General features: G+C 46.2%; 1 pseudogene; it reads left to right on the top strand.

The window, feature by feature from the left end:
• Window positions 1–5,864: 5,864 nt before the first annotated feature.
• Window positions 5,865–5,973, top strand: LOC140491683 (5S ribosomal RNA; annotated as a pseudogene).
• Window positions 5,974–24,439: the final 18,466 nt, after the last annotated feature.

Below are 24,439 nucleotides of genomic sequence, written 5' to 3'. Positions count from 1 at the left end.
CCACACTGATTGATGATGTCACTTCCGCCCCCATCATGGCCACTCCCACAACCACTTCCACCCCTTACAATTCCTCATGCATCACACCTGACACCACTTCTGCCCTTCACATCATCGCTGATGCCACATGCTCAGTGACTTCCGCCACCCCTACTGCCATGGGCACCACCACTTCCACCCCCACCAGCGCCACTCACCTGCATTCTGCTGACATGCCCCCCACACACTCCACTGTCACTATCCCCACCCCCCAGAACCCCGAGGGGAACACCACCTCTGCTCATGACTCCACCCCCATTCCCCCCATCACACCCACTCCAGGTACAGGTTCCGCCCCCACTCCCAGCTCTACACCAGATCCCAGCTCCCGGCCCTGCCGAGTTTTCACCATCCCCCCAGACCTCCCCCTCACTGAGGACGAACGATCAATCCTCAGCAAAGGACTCACCTTCATCCCCCTCCGTCCACGCATCAATGAATGTAATACACGCCGTGATGTCGAACAATTCTTCCGTCGCCTCCGCCTCCGAGCTTACTTTCACAATCAGGACTCACGCCCACCTTCCGAGGACCCCTTCCCCCACCTCCAACACACTGCATCCACCTGGACACCCCGCGCTGGCCTATTACCTGCCCTCGACCTCTTCATTTCCAACTGCCGCCGGGACATTAACCGCCTCAACCTGTCGACCCCACTCCCCCACTCCAACCTCTTACCCTCACAACGCGCAGCCCTCCAATCCCTCTGCTCCAATCCCAACCTCACCATCAAGCCAGCAGATAAAGGGGGCGCAGTGGTAGTCTGGCGCACTGACCTCTACACCGCTGAAGCCAAACGTCAACTCAAGGACACCTCTTCCTACTGTCCCCTTGACCAGAACCCCACCCCCCATCACCAAACCATCATCTCCCAGACCATACAGAACCTCATCACCGCAGGAGATCTCCCATCCACAGCTTCCAACCTCATAGTCCAGGAACCCCGCACTGCCCGGTTCTACCTCCTTCCCAAGATCCACAAGCCTGACCACCCTGGCCGACCCATTGTCTCAGCATGTTCCTGCCCCACTGAACTCATCTCTACCTACCCCGACACTGTCCTATCCCCCCTAGTCCAGGAACTCCCCACATACGTTCGAGACACCACCCACGACCTCCATCTCCTCCAAGACTTCCGTTTCCCTTGGTCCCCAACGCCTCATCTTCACCATGGATATCCAATCCCTCTACACCTCCATCCGCCACGACCAGGGCCTCCAAGCCCTCCGTTTTTTCCTCTCCAGACGTCCCCAACAGTACCCTTCCATCGACACACTCATTCATTTGGCTGAACTGGTCCTCACCCTTAACAATTTCTCCTTTGAATCCTCCCACTTCCTCCAAACCAAAGGGGTAGCCATGGGCACACGTATGGGCCCCAGCTATGCCTGTCTCTTTGTTGGCTATGTAGAACAGTTGATCTTCCGTAATTACACCGACACCACTCCCTACCTCTTCCTCCGCTACATTGATGACTGCATTGGCGCCACCTCGTGCTCCCGCGAGGAGGTTGAGCAATTCATCAACTTCACCAACACATTCCACCCTGACCTTAAATTTACCTGGACCATCTCTGACACCTCGCTCCCCTTCCTGGACCTCTCCATCTCCATTAATGACGACCGCCTTGACACTGACATTTTTTTACAAACCCACCAACTCCCACAGCTACCTGGATTACACCTCTTCCCACCCTACCTCTTGCAAAAATGCCATCCCGTATTCCCAATTCCTCCGCCTACGCCGGATCTGCTCCCAGGAGGACAGAACGCCCCTGGTGCTCACCTTCCACCCTACAAACGTTCGCATAAACCAAATCATCCGCCAACATTTCCGCCACCTCCAAACAGACCCCACTACCAGGGATATATTTCCCTCCCCACCCCTTTCCGCCTTCCGCAAAGACCGTTCCCTCCGTGACTACCTGGTCAGGTCCACGCCCCCAAACAACCCACCCTCCAATCCTGGCACTTTCCCCTGCCACCGCAGGAACTGTAAAAGCTGTGCCCACACCTCCTCCCTCACCTCTATCCAAGGCCCTAAAGGAGCCTTCCACATCCAAAGTTTTACTTGCACATCCACCAATATCATTTATTGAATCCGTTGTTCCCGATGTGGTCTCCTCTACATTGGGGAGACTGGGCGCCTCCTAGCAGAGCGCTTCAGGGAACATCTCCGGGACACCCGCACCAATCAACCAAACCACCCCGTGGCCCAACATTTCAACTCCCCCTCCCACTCTGCCGAGGACATGGAGGTCCTGGGCCTCCTTCACCGCTGCTCCCTCACCACCAGACGCCTGGAGGAAAAACGCCTCATCTTCCGCCTCGGAACACTTCAACCCCAGGGCATCAATGTGGACTTCAACAGTTTCCTCATTTCACCTTCCCCCACCTCACCATAGTTCTAAACTTCCAGCTCAGTAACTGTCCCCTTGACCTGCCCGGACCTGTCCGACCTGTCTATCTTCTTTTCCACCTATCCACTCCACCCTCTCCTCCTTGACCTATCACCTTCCTCTCTTCCCCCACTCACCCATTGTACTCTATGCTACTTTCTCCCCACCCACACCCTCCTCTAGCTTATCTCTCCACGCTTCAGGCTCACTGCCTTTATTCCTGATGAAGGGCTTTTGCCCGAAATGTCAATTTCGAAGCTACTTGGATGCTGCCTGAACTGCTGTGCTCTTCCAGCACCACTAATCCAGAATCATGGGCCGAAGGGCCTGTTCTGTGCTGTGTTGTTCTATGTTCTATGCTGCTGGAGTTGGAGAGTTCGGAAAAGCCGCCTTGACTGAGATGAGGCAGAGACCTTCCACAATAAGGTGGGAAAATCTGCTGATGGCTAAAAGAACTGAAGATGACGGGAGGATGTTTAAAGAAACATTGAAGACAATAGGAAACCAGTTGATACCCCTGAGAGGGAAAGCTCTGCTTCACAGAAGAAAACAGTCATGGACAAAAATATCAGCATAGATCCTGCTGATTGGGAAAGATCCAGAGAGCAGGAAAGACACAAAGCAGTGTAAAAGAGCTCCCAAAAGGAATTTTGATCGGAATCTTTCCAGGGACATCAAAATCGAGAAGAAATGTTCCGCTGCCCTAAAGGGAAAGCGGGTGGTCAGGAGAAGGTGGGGACATTGTAAATGGTCGAGATGTTCCATCATTCCCCTTACCTCGGTATTTTCAGGAGAAAAGGAGGATAGCTTGCCAGAAGTCCCGGTGAAATGAAAAGTGGATCGGGAAAAGCAACCGAATAAAATGAAGGTGAGTAAAACATCGATAATGAGGAAATGACTGGAATCAAAGGGTGACAAATGCCTGGGATTAGGCGGGTTCCATCGGTGGGTGTTAAAACAAATCGACAAGCGCCTCATAGAAGCCCGAACTGTAATCGTTCAGAATTCCCGAGATCCAGGAGTCGTCCCTCCGGATTGGATTGTTGCACGTGTCAGTCGCGCTTTTTAAGAGAGGAGAACCCGGAAAACTCGGGAATTGCAGAGCATGGAGCTTAGCACCTATGGCAGGGAATTTGTTGGAGTCTATAATCAAGGCTGGGATAAGTGAGCACCTCAAATTGTTGAGTTAACCAGGGAGAGCCACATGACAGGTAGGTCGTGCCTGATAAATTCATTGCAGAGGGTTTGAAGAGGGGACTAAGGTAGCTGTCAGGGAATAATGTCCATAGATGTTGTTTACATGGACTTCTACAAGGCATTTGACAAAGTCCACTTAAGTAGGTAGGAGCCAAGAGAATTGAGGGCAAATTCCTGACAGGGCTCGGAGATTGTTTGAGTGGCAGGTGACAGAAAGTAGAGAGAATGGGTAGGTAGTCAATTGGCAGGATGGAACCAGTTATGTCTCACAAGGACTTGTGTTAGGGCCTCAATTATTGATGTTATTTGTTAAGGGAATGGATAATGGCACAGGAAATCTTATCCTAATTTGTGGATGACACATAGTTAGGCTGCATTGTAGACAGTGTAGATGACAGCATAAAATTGCAAGGGGATATTGATAGATTAAGTCAATAAGCAAAACTGTGGCAAAAGCAGTTCAATGAAAGCAATAGTGAGGCTATCCATTTTTGGATCAAGAAGGGACAGATCAAGGTATTTTTCTGGATGGTATGAAGTGCATGTCCAAGGAGACTTGGGGTTTCAGGTGCACACTTCTTTAAAATGTCACGGACACATACAGAAAATAATCCAGAAAGCGAACAGATTGCTGTCCTTTCTAAGTAGGTCAACGTTTGGGAGAAGATTTGTAGCTCGGGTGCTCGTTGTGGTTCTGTTCGTCAAGCTGGGAATTTGTCTTGCAAACGTTTCGTCCCCTGTCTAGGTGGACCCAAAGGACTAGCCACACTACCATACATCAGGAGCATTTCCGAACTGACAGCCAGACTACTGCGACCACTAGGACTCATAACAGCACACAAACCTACAGCCACGCTCAGACAACAACTCACCAGAACAAAGGACCCGATACCCAACATGAGCAAAACCAATGTAGTGTACAAAATCCCATGCAAGGACTGCACAAAACACTACATCGGACAAACAGGAAGACAGCTAACGATCCGTATGCACAAACACCAACTAGCCACGAAACGACATGACCAGCTCTCCTTAGTAGCAACACACACAGATGACAAGCAACATGAATTCGACTGGGACAACACTACCATTATAGGGCAAGCCAAACAGAGAACAGCCAGGGAATTCCTAGAGGCATGGCACTCATCCACAGACTCTATCAACAAACACATCGACCTGGACCCAATATACCGGCCACTACAGTGGACAGCTCGAACTGACAACCGGAAGCGGCAGAGACAGGCCACAATAAATGCCGGAGCAAACAGCACAGAAGCGCTTCCCAGGAGGCTCCCAAGCACTGAGGATGTCACCTAGACAGGGGACGAAACGTTTGCAAGACAAATTTCTAAGTAGAACACTGGAGTAGAAGGATGCCGAAGTTATGCTGCAGTTCTACAAAACCCTGGTGAGATAGACCCCACTTGGAGTACTATGAGCGGATCTGGGCCGCACACCTTCTGAACGGAGTAGAATATTGATTTACAAGAATGATACCTGGACTTGCATGGTTAAGATGGAAGGAGAGATCATATCATTTAGGGCTGTGGTCTGTAGAATTGAGAATGTTAATGGGTGGTGTGATGAAAGTCTTGAAGACATGAATAGGAAAAGAGAAGGTGGATAACGATAAACGATTTCTACTGGTTGGGGATTGTAGAACGAAGGAACATAGCGTGAGACTTAGGGCCAGAGGGTTGCGTAGAGATGTGAGGAAGCCGTCGTGCACACATCGGATGGTGGATTTTAGCAATCATTTTCTAACAAAGCGCAGTGGATGCTGGATGAGTTGTTCTATTGAAATGTGAGGGAGATAAATGTTTGCGAAGCAAAGGTACCAAGGGCCAGAGGCCTGTATATGAAGTTGGGCAAGAGCTGAGCCATGATGTTTGAATGGAGGCAGAGGTTGTAGGGGCTAAACAGCGTTGTGGTGTGTGTCTGTTGCTGTGGTTATAATTTGGAAAGGAGTTTATTTGTGAAGCAGTTTGGATGGGCATGTAATGAAATGGAGTGGAGTGAGTGTGAAAGAGTTGATCCTGTTGTGTAATAAACGTGTGTGTGTGTGTGTGTGTGTGTGTCTAGGGTGAAGTAGAGGAACTGAAGATGGAGATGGGAGAATAGAAAGGCAAAGGAAAAAGAAATGTTTTGGTGCAGTATGATTGAATGGCAAAATGTTGTTGTAAATGCAGCAGTGTGTGCCTTTAAGGAAGCAGAAATGGAAACAGTCTGTGCCTACGGCCATACTAGTCTGAAAACGCCTGATCTCGGAAGCTAAGCAGACTCAGGCCTGGTTAGTACTTGGATGGGAGACCGCCTGGGAATACCAGGTGCAGTAGGCTTTTGCAGCCACCAGAGGTTGCTCACAGCTTCGCACTCACACTTCCATTCATCAAGCAACGTCCTTTTAACTACTCGCTTCGTCTCTCTGTCTCACTTTTTCTTGAACAATTTCAATGTTCAGCTTCTTCCCCCAATACACAAACACATCATTACTGCTTGAGATTGGAGCAAACGCACCAGGAACACCAAAGCAGCAAGTATTTTATTGAAGAGCACAAACCGTGGTTTTTGTTAAGTGATGCCTCACTTTCGATGATCACACTTCCCTGATCGCTGTCAGCGTTCCCCTGTTTTCTAACAATCGTCTAACTAGTGGTGTGGATAGGGTCTGAAAGCAACAACGTTGTGGTGAGGGCTTGTCAGGTGAAGGGTGTTTTACAATATCTGCACTCACCGGTCGAGTTCATACAACGGTGGATCGATATGGTTAAGGCAGGAAGAATGGGTCAGCAAACACAGCAAGTTCAATCCTTGTAATGATGATTATTACACATCAGCAGCAAATAATAAGATAAGTGTAAAGAGTGAGTATTTAAAATGCCAGGTACAAAAATCAAGGCTTATTCTCTAACATCCGAAGCCTTCACAAAGAGATCGGCCTAATAATGGCACAAATGGTGATGAATGGTTCGATCTAATTGACATCACTGTGCCTTAGTTACAAGTTGACCAAGGTAGAGAAATAACATTTCCAGAGTGCAGACTATTAACAATAGTAAGGTGGGATTTGGAAAGAGGAGTCGCCCCTGACATTTAAGGATGACAGAAGGACGTTAGTGAGTAAGGATATTACTTTGGAAATCTTAACCGTGCACTAAGATAATCATACCATTTGAAGGCACTGTCAAGATGCTTTGAAGAAAGGGAACTCCTGTTGGACTAAATGCAAGAGAATGTTGTGTTCATTAACAGTCGGGTGGATAAAGCAGAAGCAATAGGTGGCAATGACTTGGATTTTCAGACTGTATTTCCTATAATTTCAGACTGAGATGAGGTGAACTTTCGACAGTTATTGTGTTGTTAATCTTTAGAATGATATTCTACAGAGAGTGGTGTGGGTTCTACTGTTGAGGATACTTCAGTGTCAGTGGATGGAGTTTTGATATCTCAGGGAATTCTGAAAGGGAGGTGCAGTTGTGGTGGATCGATGGTCATCAGTTTGAATGGTGGAGCTCTCTGGTGTGAGATATTGACCGCGGAGAGTGTGCTGCAGATTGAGCAAAGCAAAAGGTGGTCTCCAGAAGGATAATTGTGAAGACCGAGGTTATAGGATAGTGGTATAGGACGGATATGGAAAATGGCAGAGGTGGTGGAGTAGCCTCCTTGATGAGAAACAAAATTCTGTCAATGATGAGGGAGGACATAATGAAGGAAACGCATTCAGTGGAGACCGTGTGGGTGGAACTGAGGAATAGTCGAAATCCTAAAATTGTAATAGGTGTTATGTACAGACCGCCTGGTAGCAGCTCTGAAGTCCTGGATGGTAAAAATGCACAAAACCTGGCAATATGTAATGTAAATATATGGCTTACACAAAAAAAACTGAAGGCTGGCTGCGACTGTGAATCTCTGCAGCAGTCAGAAGCCTGTGGAGACGCTGTTGAAGACACGCAGGAGGCGGTCACATGACATTCCGTTTCGCGCTCGGCAGTGGGCCCAGGAGGTCACGTGATGATCCGTTTCGCGGGCAAAAGAAGCTCAGGTGGGGTCGGACATCCGGGAATGCGAGGAGGCGGAGAATGGCTGTTGATCTGACTCCAATGAGAAGATAATTCTACCTCAGTGTGTGTATGATGTCTTTTATTGTATAAAAGACTGGGGCAGGGACAAAACGAGGTCTTACTTTTTGAACTGGCACACGTGGTAGTTGGTCAGGGAAAAAGGGTTAGACCCAGAGCTCTGAATGCTTTGTCCACTTACTGTTTAAAATAAATCAAGAGTGTGAGACTGAATATCTTCTCCTAGTGCTTCATTTAAAAGAACACGCAGGACTAGGCTCACACATAGGAGAAAGTAAATTGGTAGATTGAGCCAAGGTCTTACAATTTGATGACCCCGACGTGATGAAGACGGAGAAGTGACGTAAAGAGAGAAAAATAGAAATAACGGACGACTGACGTTTGATGACAACAACAAGTGGCGCCGCATAAAAAAAGGTGAGCAGACGCCTGTTTATATCGAAGTTCTGCAATTGGAAACACTAAATTGATTGTTGTCATTATACTGCAAGTGTCCTAGTAAGAGTAAGTGGACAAAGTATTGATTATAGTACGTACAGGTTTAAAGTCCCTTGGGGTTAGAGTCCCCATAAAAGCAACAAGGTACGTATGGGTGAGGAGGTTTAAAGTCCATTGAGCAGGATCTCATAAAAGCAACGCTCACAAATTTTGGTTTATGATTGTGTTGTAAGTTTTAAGAATTATATTGGGGAATCTACGGAGGGTGGTATAAAAGTCAGTGTTTTGGAGGTGGTGTGTCAGTGAGAGAATTGGGTTGGTTGCTTGGTTATATTTATATCTAAACCAACTGACTACTGGACGGGAGGATTGAAACAAAAATACATAAAATGGAAGGGGAGTTTGATAAAGAGTGTGAAGAATATGGAGGGTGTTCTTCCGATTTAATGTTGCCTGTAAAACAGCAGTGGGGTAAAGCCAGAAGTCAGTTAGTCAGTGGGCTTGCAAGAAACAAGCAAAAAACAATGATGGAGAAATATGATAAGATTTGGGAGGAAATACAGAAACAGGGCAAAGTCCCTAAGGATGAGGAGAGGAAGAAATTGTCACTGTTTTTGGGAAAAGTAGAAGAGCAAGCTAAATTAGAAGAAGAAGAGCTTATGAAGGGAAAGAAAGGGTCCATATGACATAGAAGAAAGTGGACAAAAGAAGGTGAGGAGAAAGAAGAGAGGAGGATTCATCTGCATAACATGACGTTAGCCTGTATGGCAGTAGAAATATTACAAAAGAGAGGAGGTGGTACCTCTGCAATAGAATTGACAAAGGAGACAGAGAAGGCAGGACCATCTGCGCCAGTATATCCTAAATTGCCTGTGGTACAATCCCCACCCCCATATCCTGTAATACAAATGCCACTTATGTATGTTCAAGAAGGGGTGTTAGATGTGCAAGAAGTAGGAACAAGAGAGTATAATGTAGTAAAACAGAGACTAGCGGAAGCTCTAGAAGAAAGTATCAGACAAGTAGAAAAGTTAACATTAGAAGTTGATCAGAGGGTTAAGGAAGTAGAGGAGTCGAATAGGGTGATGATGACGCATAGTAGAAATAAAGAACAGCCAAAACAGGGGAGATGTTTAGCAGTACAGGAGCCAGAGGCTCATTCGACACCGTATAGTCCTGAGAATGAGAAGAAGGGAAGGTTACATGATTCAGGTCAGTTATTGGATGATGGGTTCTCAGACAGAAGACGGAGAGATTTGAGGGAAGAACGGGATAGAGAGAGATTGGATGGGGAGGAGTCCAGAAGCAGTATGGATATTGAGGATGAAGAATCCCTGACAGATGATGATCCAAACACCTATCCAGTCACTTTGAAAGGCTCACTCACAATGCATACCGAACATGGTCCTTCACTGAAGTCTCTACCTGAACCAAGTTACAACCTGCGTCAAAGAGACACTTTATAGGTTGTCGTAATGTATCAGCACCACCAAATGCCATTGATTTACAGAGGCTCTCATCTGGGGAATGTTTATCAGCCTTTCACATATACTGATATGAACTGCATCCTGGATAAAACGCCCCCACCCATGGATGACTAAATTTTCCCAATATACATTAGATTAGATTAGATTAGATTACTTAGATTACTTACAGTGTGGAAACAGGCCCTTCGGCCCAACAAGTCCACACCGCCCCGCCGAAGCGCAACCCACCCATACCCCTACATTTACCCCTTACCTAACACTACGGGCAATTTAGCGTGGTCAATTCACCTGACCCTGCACATCTTTGGACTGTGGGAGGAAACCGGAGCACCCGGAGGAAACCCACGCAGACACAGGGAGAACGTGCAAACTCCACACAGTCAGTCACCTGAGTCGGGAATTGAACCCAGGTCTCTGGCGCTGTGAGGCAGCAGTGCTAACCACTGTGCCACCGTGCCACCGTTACAAGTTAGCTATGAGTGATTGGAGAGCATTGTTGGGTAAGCAATTGAGTATGTGGGAAATACAGCAGATTGAAGTGTCTGCGGGGACCACCTTATTACCTGATTCAGACCCATTTGCGCAGCATGCTACCTGTGTGGGAAGGGCAATGAGGGAGAGATTCCCAATTCCACCGGGAGCGATGCACTCACTCACCTTCACAATGAAGGAGGGTGAGGATATGTCTACCTTTTTGGCTAGGTGTAAGGACACGTGGACAGATACTGCGGGGAGCCATCCAGGGTCGGGTCAGCTACAGACCACATTATTTAGGAATGCTGTTATGGCAGGGATGCCAAAGGAAGTAAAAGAGGCAATGGAAAGTAATCCCGATATCCCAGGTTGTTCTACAGAACAGTGGGAGAAACACTTGACGTACCACATGAAGCGTTACAAGACGAAACAGGATGAAGATAAACAGAGTAATGAGTCAGCTCAAGTGCAGTTGTTGAAGTTACAGCTCGATGAGGCTAGAAGGAAGGCTAGTGATATAAAGAAGGCCTCCCAAAAGACGACTAGTCAGTTGGTTCAGCGATCGTCGCCACAAAATAACTTGCCGAGTTCAGACCCAACATTTGATTGGATGCCACCCTACCCCCAATATGGGGGCAGGCCTATAGGTGTTCCAGGAGGAATACGTGGTAGAGGAAGGGGCCGTGGGTGATTCAGAGGTCAGCCATCCAACACCTGTTTTGAATGTGGCCAACCCAGGCATTGGAGAAGAAATTGTCCCCTGTTGTGGGGTCCCCAGGGAGGCCCGGGATTGATCCAAGGACAGTATGTCCGTACAAGTCAGCCTCCTGTCCAACAGGCTGTTCAGCCTTACCAAGTCCCAAATGCAGCTGTAGCCCCGGTGCAAGGACAGTACCCCCAAACTATGCCAGAAGGACAGGGGTGTGAATATTGACAGGGCCCGAGAACCCAGGGGCATGTGGGGTTGGCAGACCCCTATATGCAAATGAGGGTAATGGACAAGAATCTGTCTTTTTTGGTTGACACAGGTGCAAGATTTTCCACCATCACTTGTGATATACCTCGGTCAAGCATGTCATCCTCTAGCGTTCAGTTAGTAGGGTTCTCGGGTAAACCAGAAAATCTGCCTTTGACATCGCCACTGATCACATCAGTGGCCGGACAGACCTTTCATCACCGGTATATTTTATCACCTACATGCCCCGTGAGTCTGATGGGACGTGATTTGCTGGTGAGATGTGGGGCCTCGGTTCTGTGCGGACCAGACGGACTGGTAGTGACCTTTCCAAATGACCATTCTGTCAACTGTTCTATGACAATGATACACTCTGGATCCCAAATGATGCTATCACCGGACATATCACCAACGGCAGAAGGACAGTGGGCAGATATATACTGGGGACTGCTTGAACCCGAAAATGGGCAGAATAACGGCATACAGTCTTTATACAGCCAATGGCGACCCTGGGGTCAGATGCTGCACCCCTATGCTCCTCCTGCAGATCCCCTTCATGTTACCTTATATTATGATCGAGATGATAATGAAATATATCAGTCTGCATTCTATCAGCATCTAGAAGGGAATCAATGGGAGATTTTCTCCAGTTGCATTCTGCTCGGAAAAGAAGGTGTGGCGGCTGTGGTTGAATTAACCACAGAACAGTTGGAATGGTATGAGATGTCTGAAGAAGCCATACCTCATGTCACATTGGCTGTGCATGCAGAATATCAGGCCAAGGATTTGGGGCCTATTTGCAAATGCTTGATGGTGGTACAGACTGGATGTGGACTCAGTTACCCGGTTTACAATATTCACCATCAGAGGAAGCCTATAGAATTATGTGCAGGACAACTGACAAGGTACTGCTGGAACATAGGCAGATTGAAAGGTTTCATGGTAGGGAAAAAACAGACCATCCCCAGGCTGCAGCCATGCTTGACACTCTACCAGATACCTTGTGGTCAGCAAGTTCAACGGATGTTGGTTACTGTAAATACGTCACACCAAGCACGTTCGATTTAATAGACCATACTCCGATTTGGCAGAGACAATATTCACGTAAACCAGAGGCTGAAGCCGGCATCGCCGACATAATTGAAGGATTGTTAGCAGCAGGGGTGCTGGAACCCTCCCAGTCAGCCTGGAACACCCCTATCTTGCCTGCAGAGAAACAGAATACAGGCAAATATAGGATGGCGCATGATCTTAGACGGATTAATAGTGTCGTTTCTACTCCAACCGTTCCAGTCCCAAACTCTTACACTGCAATGTCTGTGCTGACACCTGACCATAAGTGGTTCTCGTGCATTGATCTGGCCAACGCGTTCTTCTGTTTGCCCCTAGCTGATCATTTGAGGGACATTTTTTCGTTTACTTACAAAGGCCAACAATTACATTATACAAGGGTCCCTCAAGGGTTTATTTTGTCACCTGGGGTGTTTAATCAGGTATTGAAACAGCAGCTCAAGAATCTGACACTCCCAAAGGGGGTGGTATTGATCCAGTATGTGGATGACATTCTTTTGGCAGCACCCGACCATGTTTCTTGTTTGGAAGCCACAAAGTCGTTGCTGTTTCACCTGTATAGTGTCGGTTTCAAAGTTTCACAGGTTAAATTGCAATGCTGCAGACAAACGGTGTCTTTCTTGGGTAGAATTATTTCTGCTAAGGGAACAGGTGTGTTTCCGTCCCATAGATCCTCCATTCTGCATTATACCAAACCAGTCACTGTAAAAGACATGCTCTCATTTCTTGGGTTGGCAGGGCACAGTAGACAATTCGTTGCATCATATGGGGAGCTCACTTTCCCTCTCAGGGCCATGGTAAATGAGCAAGGCATGAGAAATTTGTCGGCCCATTTGCAGTGGACCACGGAGGCAGACGAAAGTTTTATATCTCTTAAACAGGCCCTAACGCGGGCTGCTGATTTAGCGGTCCCGGATTATAAAGAGCCATTTTTCCTGGATATTTCTGAAAAATTACACACAATAAATGGTGTTCTTTTTCAGAAAAAAGGGGGAGCCAGGCAGGTGCTGATGTATGTAAGTGTTACCCTTGACCCAATAGAGAACAAACACCCACCATGTACAAGACATGCAGCAGGGGTAGCAAAAATTCTTCAAAAGGTGGCACATATAGTCATGGGCCATACACTAACGGTACTGACGACACATAGTATAGTGGCCTATGGGAACTCAACGGCCTTTACGATGACATCACTGCGGCAAACCAGGTTAGAGAAAATTTTGAATGCACCACATATCATTTTTACACATGAAGGAATTAACATGGCTGATAACATGGGAGAAGGAGAGCCACACATGTGTGAGGAAAGGGTACAGAGAGATACCAAAGTTAGGGTAGATTTACAGGCAGTTCCATTAGTAGACCCAGAAGAAGGGCTGTTCACAGATGGTTGTTGTTACAGACATCCAACTGAAGGACTTAAAGCAGCCTATGCAGTAGTGCGATGGACAAGTGAGGGATTTGAGGAAGTGTTGACAGGAAAAGTGACAGGCAAAGAATCAGCCCAGTTGGCTGAACTACAGGCAATGATAGCTGCGTTGGAATGGTCAGAGGGAAAAAGAGTAAACATCTACACCGACTCTGCATATGTGGCAGGGGCTATACAGGTAGAACTCAGTCAATGGATCAGAGCAGGATTCTTAACAGCAGCAAAAACCCCAATTAAACATGAAAAAGATATGAAAAGATTAGCGGAGGCTCTAATGAAACCTGCAGAAGTGGCGGTGGTCAAGTGTAGAGGACATGATAAAGCAGATACAGTAGTAGCGAAGGGCAATCAGGAAGCAGACTCAGCAGCAAAGAAAGCAGCAGGGTATACAGCACAGTATATAATGATGCAGACAGAGAGAACAGTGTACGACCTACTGCCTGCCTGTGAGGCGAACGTGTTAATCAAAGAGCAGCAGAAAGCCTCTCCTCAGGAATTGACAGTATGGAGAGAGAGAGGGGCCACAGAGTCAGAAGGGATTTGGAGGTCGCCGGACGGTAGACCAGTTCTATCTCCAGGTTTGATAGGTTCCATGCTTCAGGAGGCTCATGGGTTGACTCATTGTGGAAAAACCCAGATGCAGAGGTGTCTGACACATTGGTGGCATCCGTTCTTGCCAGCAACGATTGAAAATTATATCAGGGAATGTAGAACGTGTACAGAATACAATGTGAGACCAACAGTGAAACCACACGAGGGAAAATTCCCTCTCCCGAGAATGCCAGGTCAGGAAATAGTGATTGACTACACCGATATGATAGAGAGAGTAAACGGATACCGGTACCTTTTGGTAGCAGTGGATGCATACACTGGTTGGCCAGAAGCGATACCTGTGAAAAAGGAAGACGCAAAGACAGTGATTAAATTCTTGATAAACCAATATATTCCAACGCATGGGTTTCCAAAGAGAGTCAGGTCAGATAATGGCACACATTTCAAGAACAAAGACCTGCAAGAAGTTGAAGCAGCTTTAGGACTGAAACATGCGTTTGGGACAGTGTATCATCCTCAGTCACAGGGAAAAGTGAAAAGAATGAATCGGTCCATTAAAGAAAAAATAGGAAAAGTGTGTGCACAAACAAAGTTAAGCTGGGTGGATGCCCTACCTTTAGCTTTACTGTCCATTAGGAGCTCAGTAAGCTCTATCACTGGGTTCACTCCGTATGAGTTAACAACAGGGCAGCAGTTCCCGGGACCAGGAGCGGGAAAACAGATCTTAGAGGGAGGAAGAGCCTCTCTAAGGTACAAACCTTAGTATGACCAACTAACAGCTCTGGTGTCAGCTTTCTCCAAACAGGTTGGATCGGAAAAGGGGGAACTACAGACTCAGACACCATCTACTACAGACTGGGTCCTGTTGAAGGTCATCAAACGGAAGTGGTCGGAGCCGAGGTGGACAGGACCTTATAAGGTGGTGGAGAGGACATCGCATGCGGTCAGATTACAGGGGAAAGGAGAAAACTGGTACCATTGGAGCCAGTGTGCAGCTACGGAACCGCCAATGAGAACTCTAGAACAAATAAGAACAGAAAAAGAGTAGAAGGGTTTTAAACTTCTAATGTTTGTAGGAAGAAGGTTCTGGAAAAAGGGGGGAGAGGTCCTAAAAATTTCTAAGCAAAGTTGTGTGAGGGATATAATGTCTATCTTTGTAACCAGCCCACATTACTTTAGGCTGTGGAGGTTGGGAGTCTTTGTTATTGTTTTATGTATAAGTGTTATGCTACTGTTAATAGGAGTATTAACCACGAGGGACAAACACACAGGCGAGGGAGGAAGGTTCAGGAGTAAAAGATCAACAGGACAAGAGGCAGATAAATGTTTAAGGGAGGCGAGGAGCCAGGTACATATCAGACACGATAGGAATCATGGTACAACATACCAGTTTGATTTATGCCAAGTAATTGATTGTGGTCAAGATACAGGGAGCTGGAGGGATTATGATGTATATCTTTGCTTCTATGCCATTTATTATGACCCATGCCCATCGTGGGATAATCTATTAACATGGACGGGGGTGGATTGGACCCCCAAGAGGTCGTCACTTTTGGATAATAGATGGAACATTCGAGGTCATGTGAGCCTGGCGAAGGGGCAACTAGATCATTCTTCAGAGTTAAGAAATCCACTTTTGTTAACCCTGAAGAAATTTGACATTAATCCTAGTCCAAAAGAGGTACAGATTTACTGTGAGAGTGATGACAGAAGTTTTTATCTTGTAATAGGTATAGATCAATCTGGTGTGGATACCATGGGATTAGTGAAGGTAACTTTACTGGACCCTCCTACGCGTCAGCCACAAACTGAAAATACAAGCATGGAGGTAGAACCAAGTTCAGGAGTTGTGGTAATAGACCACAACAACCTTACGAGAAGGGATATTATTAAATTAGCTACCGGGTATGGGGATAAGAACTTATGGCTAGACTGGGTGACACCGACAGCAATTTCGATGAATATGAGTAATTGCGTCGCGTGTTCTTCGGCAAGGCCGACCCTGTTTACTACCCCAGCTCCATTGTTCCCAAATATAGACCCAATAGGATTTCATTGTATGATGGCCCTCACTATGCAGGCAGACCCTCCAAATTGTACCACATTAAGTGATATTTTTCCACCTGTAAAGAATTCCACGTTACCTCCAGTGTTTACACCAAGGGCCAACAATTATACATGTTTTGTACGAAGGTCTAATATAATCTTGGGAGACATGTCTGCTGACTGGTGTCAGGGTACAATTAATATAACCGGCTGGCAGAACGCTAGCACAATGGTTTGGGCCAGAGCTGATCTTTTTTGGTACTGTGGAGGTAGAACACTGCATATTAGTCTACCTCCAGATTGGTCTGGAATCTGTGCAATGGTCAGGTTAGGAGTACCCTTATTTCTTTTAGGAGAACGACGACAAGGAATGAATCCGTATACACGAATTCGTAGGGATTTGTTTGATGTCACATCCGGCTCAACCACTTACATAGATGCAATAGGTGTTCCCCACGGTGTACCTGATGAATATAAATTGGCAGACCAGATAGCAGCAGGATTTGAGAATCTCCCAATTATCAGTGTTCTATTCCCAGTTACGCCGAATAAAAACGTTGACCAAATTAATTCTGTACATTACAATGTACTTAGGCTAGCTAATAGAACTAGAGATGCGGTGGCGGGACTCTGAACAATTGGCAGCGACTTCATTGATGACAGTACAAAATAGAATGGCCTTAGATATGTTGTTAGTAGAGAAGGGGGGAGTGTGCTCTATGTTCGGGGACCAATGCTGTACATTTATCCCCAATAATACGGCACCTGATGGCTTGGTAACCAGAGCCCTGGAGGGTCTAAGATCTTTGTCTGAAGAAATACATGAACATTCCGGTATTGACAATCCTTTAGGAGGTATTTTTGACTCGGTTTGGGAAATGGAAAGGATTAATTGCCTCTGTGTTTATGTCCCTCGGTGGTATGATTATTGTGTTAGTGTTGTGTGGATGTTGTTGTATTCCCTGTATTAGATCTTTGTTAAACAGGGTAATTATCACAGCAATTGAAGGAAAGGCTCCCCCGCCCTATCAGATGGCACAGATGGAGACAGAAACCATGGCTTTGGCAAGAGGGGAAGACTATGCATCGGAGAGCGAATGTGACGTATAGAACTGGTTGGTTGGTTGGTCTCATTTTTATGAGACCAAAAGGGGGACTTGTAAATATATGGCTTACACAAAAAAAACTGAAGGCTGGCTGCGACTGTGAATCTCTGCAGCAGTCAGAAGCCTGTGAAGACGCTGTTTAAGACACGCAGGAGGCGGTCACATGACATTCCGTTTCGCGCCCGGAAGAGTGCGAGGCGGTCACGTGACATTCCGTTTCGCGCCCAGGAAGTGGGCCCAGGAGGTCACGTGATGATCCGTTTCGCGAACAAAAGAAGCTCACGTGGGGTCGGACATCTGGTAATGCGAGGAGGCGGAGAATGGAGTCAGATCAACAGCCAATGAGAAGATAATTCTACCTCAGTGTGTGTATGACGTCTTTTATTGTATAAAAGACTGGGGCAGGGACAGAACGAGGTCTTACTTTTTGAACTGGCACACGTGGTAGTTGGTCAGGGAAAAAAGGGTTAGACCCAGAGCTCTGAATGCTTTGTCCCCTTACTGTTTAAAATAAATCAAGAGTGTGAGACTGAATATCTTCTCCTAGTGCTTCATTTAAAAGAACACGCAGGACGAGGCTCACACATAGGAGAAAGTAAATTGGTAGATTGAGCCAAGGTCTTACAGGAACAAAGCCAGAGTGCTACTCATGAAGGATTTTAACGTGAACACAGATTTAGAGGGAGTCAAGCATTTGTCAGAAAGGTAGTGCATGTCTGGTGTATTGCCGGTACTGTTTCTCACTGCATTATGTCCTATATGCTTCATGTGGACAAGCAGTATTGGGTTTATTAATGAGTAATGAGATGGAATTAATGAGTGAGCTAGTTGTGCGTGGCCACTTATCATAGAGCGATGATAGCACTATCAAGTTCAAGGCAGTGTTTGAAAGCACAAAGCATGTATCTGCTGCATTTGGGAACGAACTGGGACAAGTGATGGGCTTGTTAGTGGGTGAACATTTTGGTGATGGTGACCACAATTCTGTGACTTTCAGCTTGGTTATGGAGAGATAGAGGTGCGTGCAACAGGGTAGGTTTTACAATTGGTGGGAAGGGTAAATACGATGTTGTAAGACAGGATCTGAGGAGCATAAGTTGGGAGCATAGGCTGTTAGGGAAGGATGTCGTGCAAATGTGGAACTTTTTCAAGGAACAGATACGACTTGTCCTTGATATGTATGTACCTGTCAGGCAGGAAAGAGATGGTAGTGTGAGGGCACCTTTGTTGACAAGGGAGGTTGAATGTCTTGGAAGGAGGAAGAAGGAGGCTTACATAAGGATGAGGAAACAACGTTCAGAGAGCGTTGGAGGGATACAGGATAGCCAGGTGAGAGCTGAAGAAAGGGAATAGGAGAGCTAAGAGAGGGCATGAAAAGTCTTTGGCATATAGGGTCAAGGATAACCCCAAGGCCTTTTATGCGTATGAGAGAAACAAGAGAATGACGAGAACGAGGTTAGGTCCGATCAAGGACAGTAGTGGGAGACTGTGTATTGAGTTGGAAGAGATAGGAGAGGTCTTGAATGAAGGCTTATGGTGTATTAGCGTTCATTAGCAGAGGGATTGAGTTCAAGAGTCGTGAAGTGATGTTGCAGCTGTACAGGACCTTGGTTAGGCCACTTTTGGAGTACTGTGTGCAGTTCTGGTCGCCTCACTTTCGGAAAGATGTGGAAGCTTTGGAGAGAGTGCAGAGAAGACTTACCAGGATGTTGCCTGGAATGGAGAATAGGTCGTACGAGGATAGGTTGAGAGTGCTAGGCCTTTTCTCATTGGAACGGCGAAGGATGAGGGGTGACTTGATAGTGGTTTATAAGATGATCAGAGGAATAGATAGAGTAGACAGTCAGAGACTTTTTCTCCTGGTACAACAGAGTGTTACAAGGGGACATAAATTTAAGGTGAAGGGTGGAAGGTATAGGGGGGATGTCAGGGGTAGGTTCTTTACCCAGAGAGTGGTGGGGGCATGGAATGCACTGCCTGTGGGAGTGGTCGAGTCAGAATCATTGGTGACCTTTTAAGCGGCAATTGGATAGGTACATGGATAGGTGCTTATGCTAGGACAAATGTTCGGCACAACATCGTGGGCCGAAGGGCCTGTTCTGTGCCGTATTGTTCTATGTTCTATGCTGCTGGAGTTGGAGAGTTCGGAAAAGCCGCCTTGACTGAGATGAGGCAGAGACCGTCCACAATAAGGTGGGAAAATCTGCTGATGGCTAAAAGAACTGAAGATGACGGGAGGATGTTTAAAGAAACATTGAAGACAATAGGAAACCAGTTGATACCCCTGAGAGGGAAAGCTCTGCTTCACAGAAGAAAACAGTCATGGACAAAAATATCAGCATAGATCCTGCTGATTGGGAAAGATCCAGAGAGCAGGAAAGACACAAAGCAGACCACACCTGGAGTACTGTGTACAGTTCTGGTCTCCAAATTTGAGGAAAGACATTCTGGCTATTGAGGGAGTGCAGCGTAGGTTCACGAGGTCAATTCCTGGAATGGCAGGATTGCCTTACGCTGAAAGACTGAAGCGACTGGGCTTGTATACCCTTGAGTTTAGAAGACTGAGAGGGGATCTGATTGAAACGTATAGGATTATGAAAGGATTGGACACTCTGGCAGGAGGAAACATATTTCCGCTGATGGGGGAGTGCCGAACCAGAGGACACAACTTAAAAATACGGGGTAGACCATTTAGGACAGAGATGAGGAGAAACTATTTCACCCAGAGAGTGGTGGCTGTGTGGAATGCTCTGCCCCAGAGGGCAGTGGAGGCCCAGTCTCTGGATTCATTTAAGAAAGAATTGGATAGAGCTCTTAAAGATAGTGGAGTCAAGGGTTATGGAGATAAGGCTGGAACAGGATACTGATTGGGAATGATCAGCCATGATCATATTGAATGGCGGTGCAGGCTCGAAGGGCTGAATGGCCTACTCCTGCATCTATTGTCTATTGTCTAAAAGAGCTACCAAAAGGAATTTTGAACGGAATCTTTCCAGGGACATCAAAATCAAGAAGAAATGTTCCGCTGGCCTAAAGGGAAAGCGGGTGATCAAGAGAAGGTGGGGGCATTGTAAATGGCAGAGATGTTCCATCATTACCCTTACCTCAGTATTTTCAGTAGAAAAGGAGGATAGCTTGCCAGAAGTCCCGGTGAAATGTACTGTGGGATACAGGTAAATTAATGTTACTTCTGCAATTCCATTTTACAAAGTAAAATGAACTCACACCAGTGTGTAATTGTTTTACCCACGAGCTGAGTCAACAAGAATGGAAACGATGTGGAGGAAATATATAATTGTTTTTGTATTAGCTAAAATTGTATGTTAGAATGAGATGTGCCAGTAAAACAATGGTAGACATTATCAGGAAAAAGAAGAGAAAGAGTAGTAGAAGCCACTAACAAATTATTGAATTTCCTGGGTCAGCAGGGACTGAGAGTATCTAAAAACAAACTACAATATGTGGAGCAAGAAGTGAAATACTTGGGACATTTAGTTAGTGAGGGAAAGGGAAAGATAAGCCCGGAACGGATAGAGGGAATACTGGGAATGCCACTGCCCAGCACTAAACGGGAGTTACGCAAATTTTTGGGTCTAACGGGATATTGCAGATTGTGGATTGATTCCTATGCACAGAAGACTAAGAAATTATATCTCAAACTATTAGAGGGGGAACCAAAATGTCTAAGTTGGGATGATGAGGAAAAAGAACTAGTTGAGAAACTCAAAAGAGATCTGATCCATGCCCCTGTGTTAGCCTTACCTTCTCTAGATAAACCTTTCCACCTCTTTGCTACCGTGGATAAGGGAGCAGCTTTGGGAGTATTGACCCAGAGGTGGGGAGGAATGAGACAACCAGTAGCATATCTTTCGAAGCTACTGGATCCAGTATCCCGGGGGTGGCCTGAATGTGTGCAGGCCGTGGCTGCAACTGCACTGTTGGTGGAGGAAAGCAGAAAGCTTACATTTGGGGGAGCCCTAATAGTAAGCACTCCACACCAAGTGAGAACAATCCTAAACCAAAAAGCTGGGCGATGGTTGACAGACTCACGGATTCTGAAATACGAGGCAATATTAATAGAAAAGGATGATCTAGTGTTGGTCACTGACAATTATTTAAATCCAGCTGCCTTTCATTGGAAAGGGGAAGGAGACTCTCCTCAGAATCCAGGGCACGATTGCCTTGACATTATAGAATACCAAACTAAGGTCCGCATGGACCTGAGAGATGTTCCACTTCATGCAGGGGCTAGACTTTTTATAGACGGATCATCCCGGGTGACTGAAGGGAAAAGACATAATGGGTATGCAGTCGTAGACGGGGCAAACAGTAGTGTGGTGGAGGCAGGACGGTTGCCAAATGGGTGGTCAGCTCAGACCTGTGAACTCTATGCATTGGAAAGAGCCCTTAGGACATTAGAGAATAAAGAGGGAACAGTATACACTGACTCTAAATATGCATTTGGTGTTGTGCACACCTTCGGTAAGATATGGCAGGAACGACGGCTGATCAATAGCCGAGGGAAAGAATTAGTCATGAAGAATTGATTAAACGAGTCTTGGAGTCCCTATTACTTCCCTGAGAAATAGCAGTAGTGCATGTAAATGGTCATCAGAAAGGAAATGAACTAGAAGTTAGGGGAAATGGATTAGCCGATGAAGTGGCTGAGGAAGCAGCCCTGAACCCACAAGAAGTGGTGATTCATTCCCTAATACCTACTGTCCCAAGTCCGAGGGAAGCTCCTATATTTACTGAAAGCGAAGAAAATGAATTGAGAGATTTAGGGGCTGTAAAAACAGCAGACGGGCATTGGATGTTACCTGATGGAAGGAGAATGTTAAACAAAATGATGATGGGAGAGATTATGGCTGTCCTACAGCAAGGCAGCCATTGGGGAGTACAAGCAATGTGTGATTTAGTTCTTAGGGAATATGGATGTAAAGAAATATATACAATTGCTAAACAAATATGTGAGGGATGTATAATATGCAGAAAGGTAAATAAGAAAGTCTTGAGAAAACAGACCCCGGGAGGAAGAGACCCAGGATTGAGACCTTTCCAGAGTATACAAGTAGATTATACTGAACTCCCCAGGGTAGGAAGACTAAAATATATGCTAGTCATAGTAGATCATCTATCTGGTTGGGTTGAGGCATACCCCCTAGCTACCATCACTGTGAGTGGAGTGTCTAAAACAATATTGGAGCACATAATTCCCCGATATGGGCTCGTGAACCATATTGATTCCGACCAAGGAACTCACTTTACCTCTAAAGTGTTACGGGGGTAATGAAAGGGTTGGGAATTTCCTGGGAGTTCCATACTCTGTGGCACCCGCCATCATCGGGAAGGGTTGAGAGAATGAACCAAACACTCAAACGACAGCTCTCTAAATTGATCATAGAAACCACACTCCCTTGGACCAAATGTTGACCTATAGCTCTCTTGCGAGTACGAACAACCCCAAGGAAAGATTTGGGACTATCCCCCTATGAAATCTTATTTGCATTACCTAATTGGGAACGAATGGAGAATTGCCAATTCCCGAAACTAAAGAGTTGTTCTTAAAGAAGTATATACTGTGCTTGTCCTCCTCTTTGTCTTTCCTCAGGAAACAGGGTTTATTGGCACAGACTCCACCCCTTGAATTCACCGTTCATCCCATCCAGCCGGGCGATTGAATCTCAGTAAAATCATGGACAGAGACTAAATTGCAGCCGGACTGGGAAGGGCCGTACCAGGCTCTTTTGACGACCGAAACGGCAATAAGGACGGTGGGGAAAGGCTGGACTCACTACACTCGGATCAAAGGGCCAGTGGAATCTCCAGTTGAGGAAGAAGTCTGGATAGCCGAATCAACGCAAGACCCGCTGAAACTCAGACTAAAGAGACTTTGAGTAACTGATTTTACAGTGGCGATGCGAGCGTGGGATTATTTCTGTAAGATTGTATATTAAGTCTTTTTTGTGCTTCAGCATGATGTTTAGAATACTGGGAATGCTGCTAGAATTATGATGCTAGCCCTTTTAGTATTGGGATTTCGTCAAATATCATTTTCATATGTATTATTAACGGTTCCTGAATCTGTTAATCCACAAGTAATAGACGCTGATGTATGCAGCTGAGTAAATTGTGGGGATGTAGTAATCAGAGACAGTACCGCAGCTCTGAGATACATCTAAAGTCCTATGGGGATGGCCTTGGGGACAGTACTTAGTATAATGGTCTCGTCACAGTACAACGGGCCCACTTCCGACCAGCTCGTGATTGTCCTGATAAAAAGTGTAACCCAATATACCTAACGATAAGGAAAACCAAATGGCACAAAACAATCCTGGGGTGGGGGGGGGGGGCACCTATGAGATACAATGAAATGAAACGTTTGGGATAGAAATGAAAGCAAATGGGAAGGATTTCTTGGGCTATTGTTTTTGAATTAGTGCAGGACAGGGAAAACGGGTAGAACTACTGGGTAAGAAGATACAATCTTTCACCCCTCCTGATGATCCTAAAGTAGTAAAATTTATAGAGGTAAAGGACTTGAAACAGACCATTGAAATAGAAACTGGGTACGGGGATGCAAATGCCTGGGTTGAATGGGTAAAGTATACTGTGAAAAGTCTGAACAAAAGCAATTGCTCTGCATGTGCCTCCGGTCGGCCAGTGGCCCAGGTGGTTCCCTTTCCGCTCGGGTGGAAGCGAGACAGGAAGGGCATGAAATGTATGATAGCCCTGTATCAGGATGAGACTGCATGGAATGATAGGAATTGTACCTCCCTATCTCTGATGTTCACTCCCTTGGAGAAGAAAGATGCAAAAGATCCCCCCCTGTTTTCTGCCGCAGTTGGAAATCACACATCGTGTGTGTGTAGACGAGGTACAAGTCGGTCGAAAGATTTGGGGGAGCAGAAATTATGTACAGAAATTAAGAATGTTACCGAAACGGAGAAGGGAGGGAACTACTCAGCATTGAAGGTTCCCCGAGCGGATCTGTGGTGGGACTGTGGAGGCAAAATATTGAGACCCACCCTCCCTCCAGATTGGAGAGGGATATGTGCAATTGTACAATTGGCAATTCCATTTACCCTGGCATTTGAGAAGGAGAAGATGGGAGGGAAAAAGGGAAGGGGTAAGAGATTACTGTTAGACACTTCTTTCGATGATAGGA

This window comes from Chiloscyllium punctatum, chromosome 19, assembly GCF_047496795.1.
Source record: "Chiloscyllium punctatum isolate Juve2018m chromosome 19, sChiPun1.3, whole genome shotgun sequence".
Classification (NCBI taxonomy): Eukaryota; Metazoa; Chordata; class Chondrichthyes; order Orectolobiformes; family Hemiscylliidae; genus Chiloscyllium; species Chiloscyllium punctatum.
Note: the sequence above shows the minus strand (reverse complement) of the source record. Positions and strands in the feature narration are given on the sequence as shown.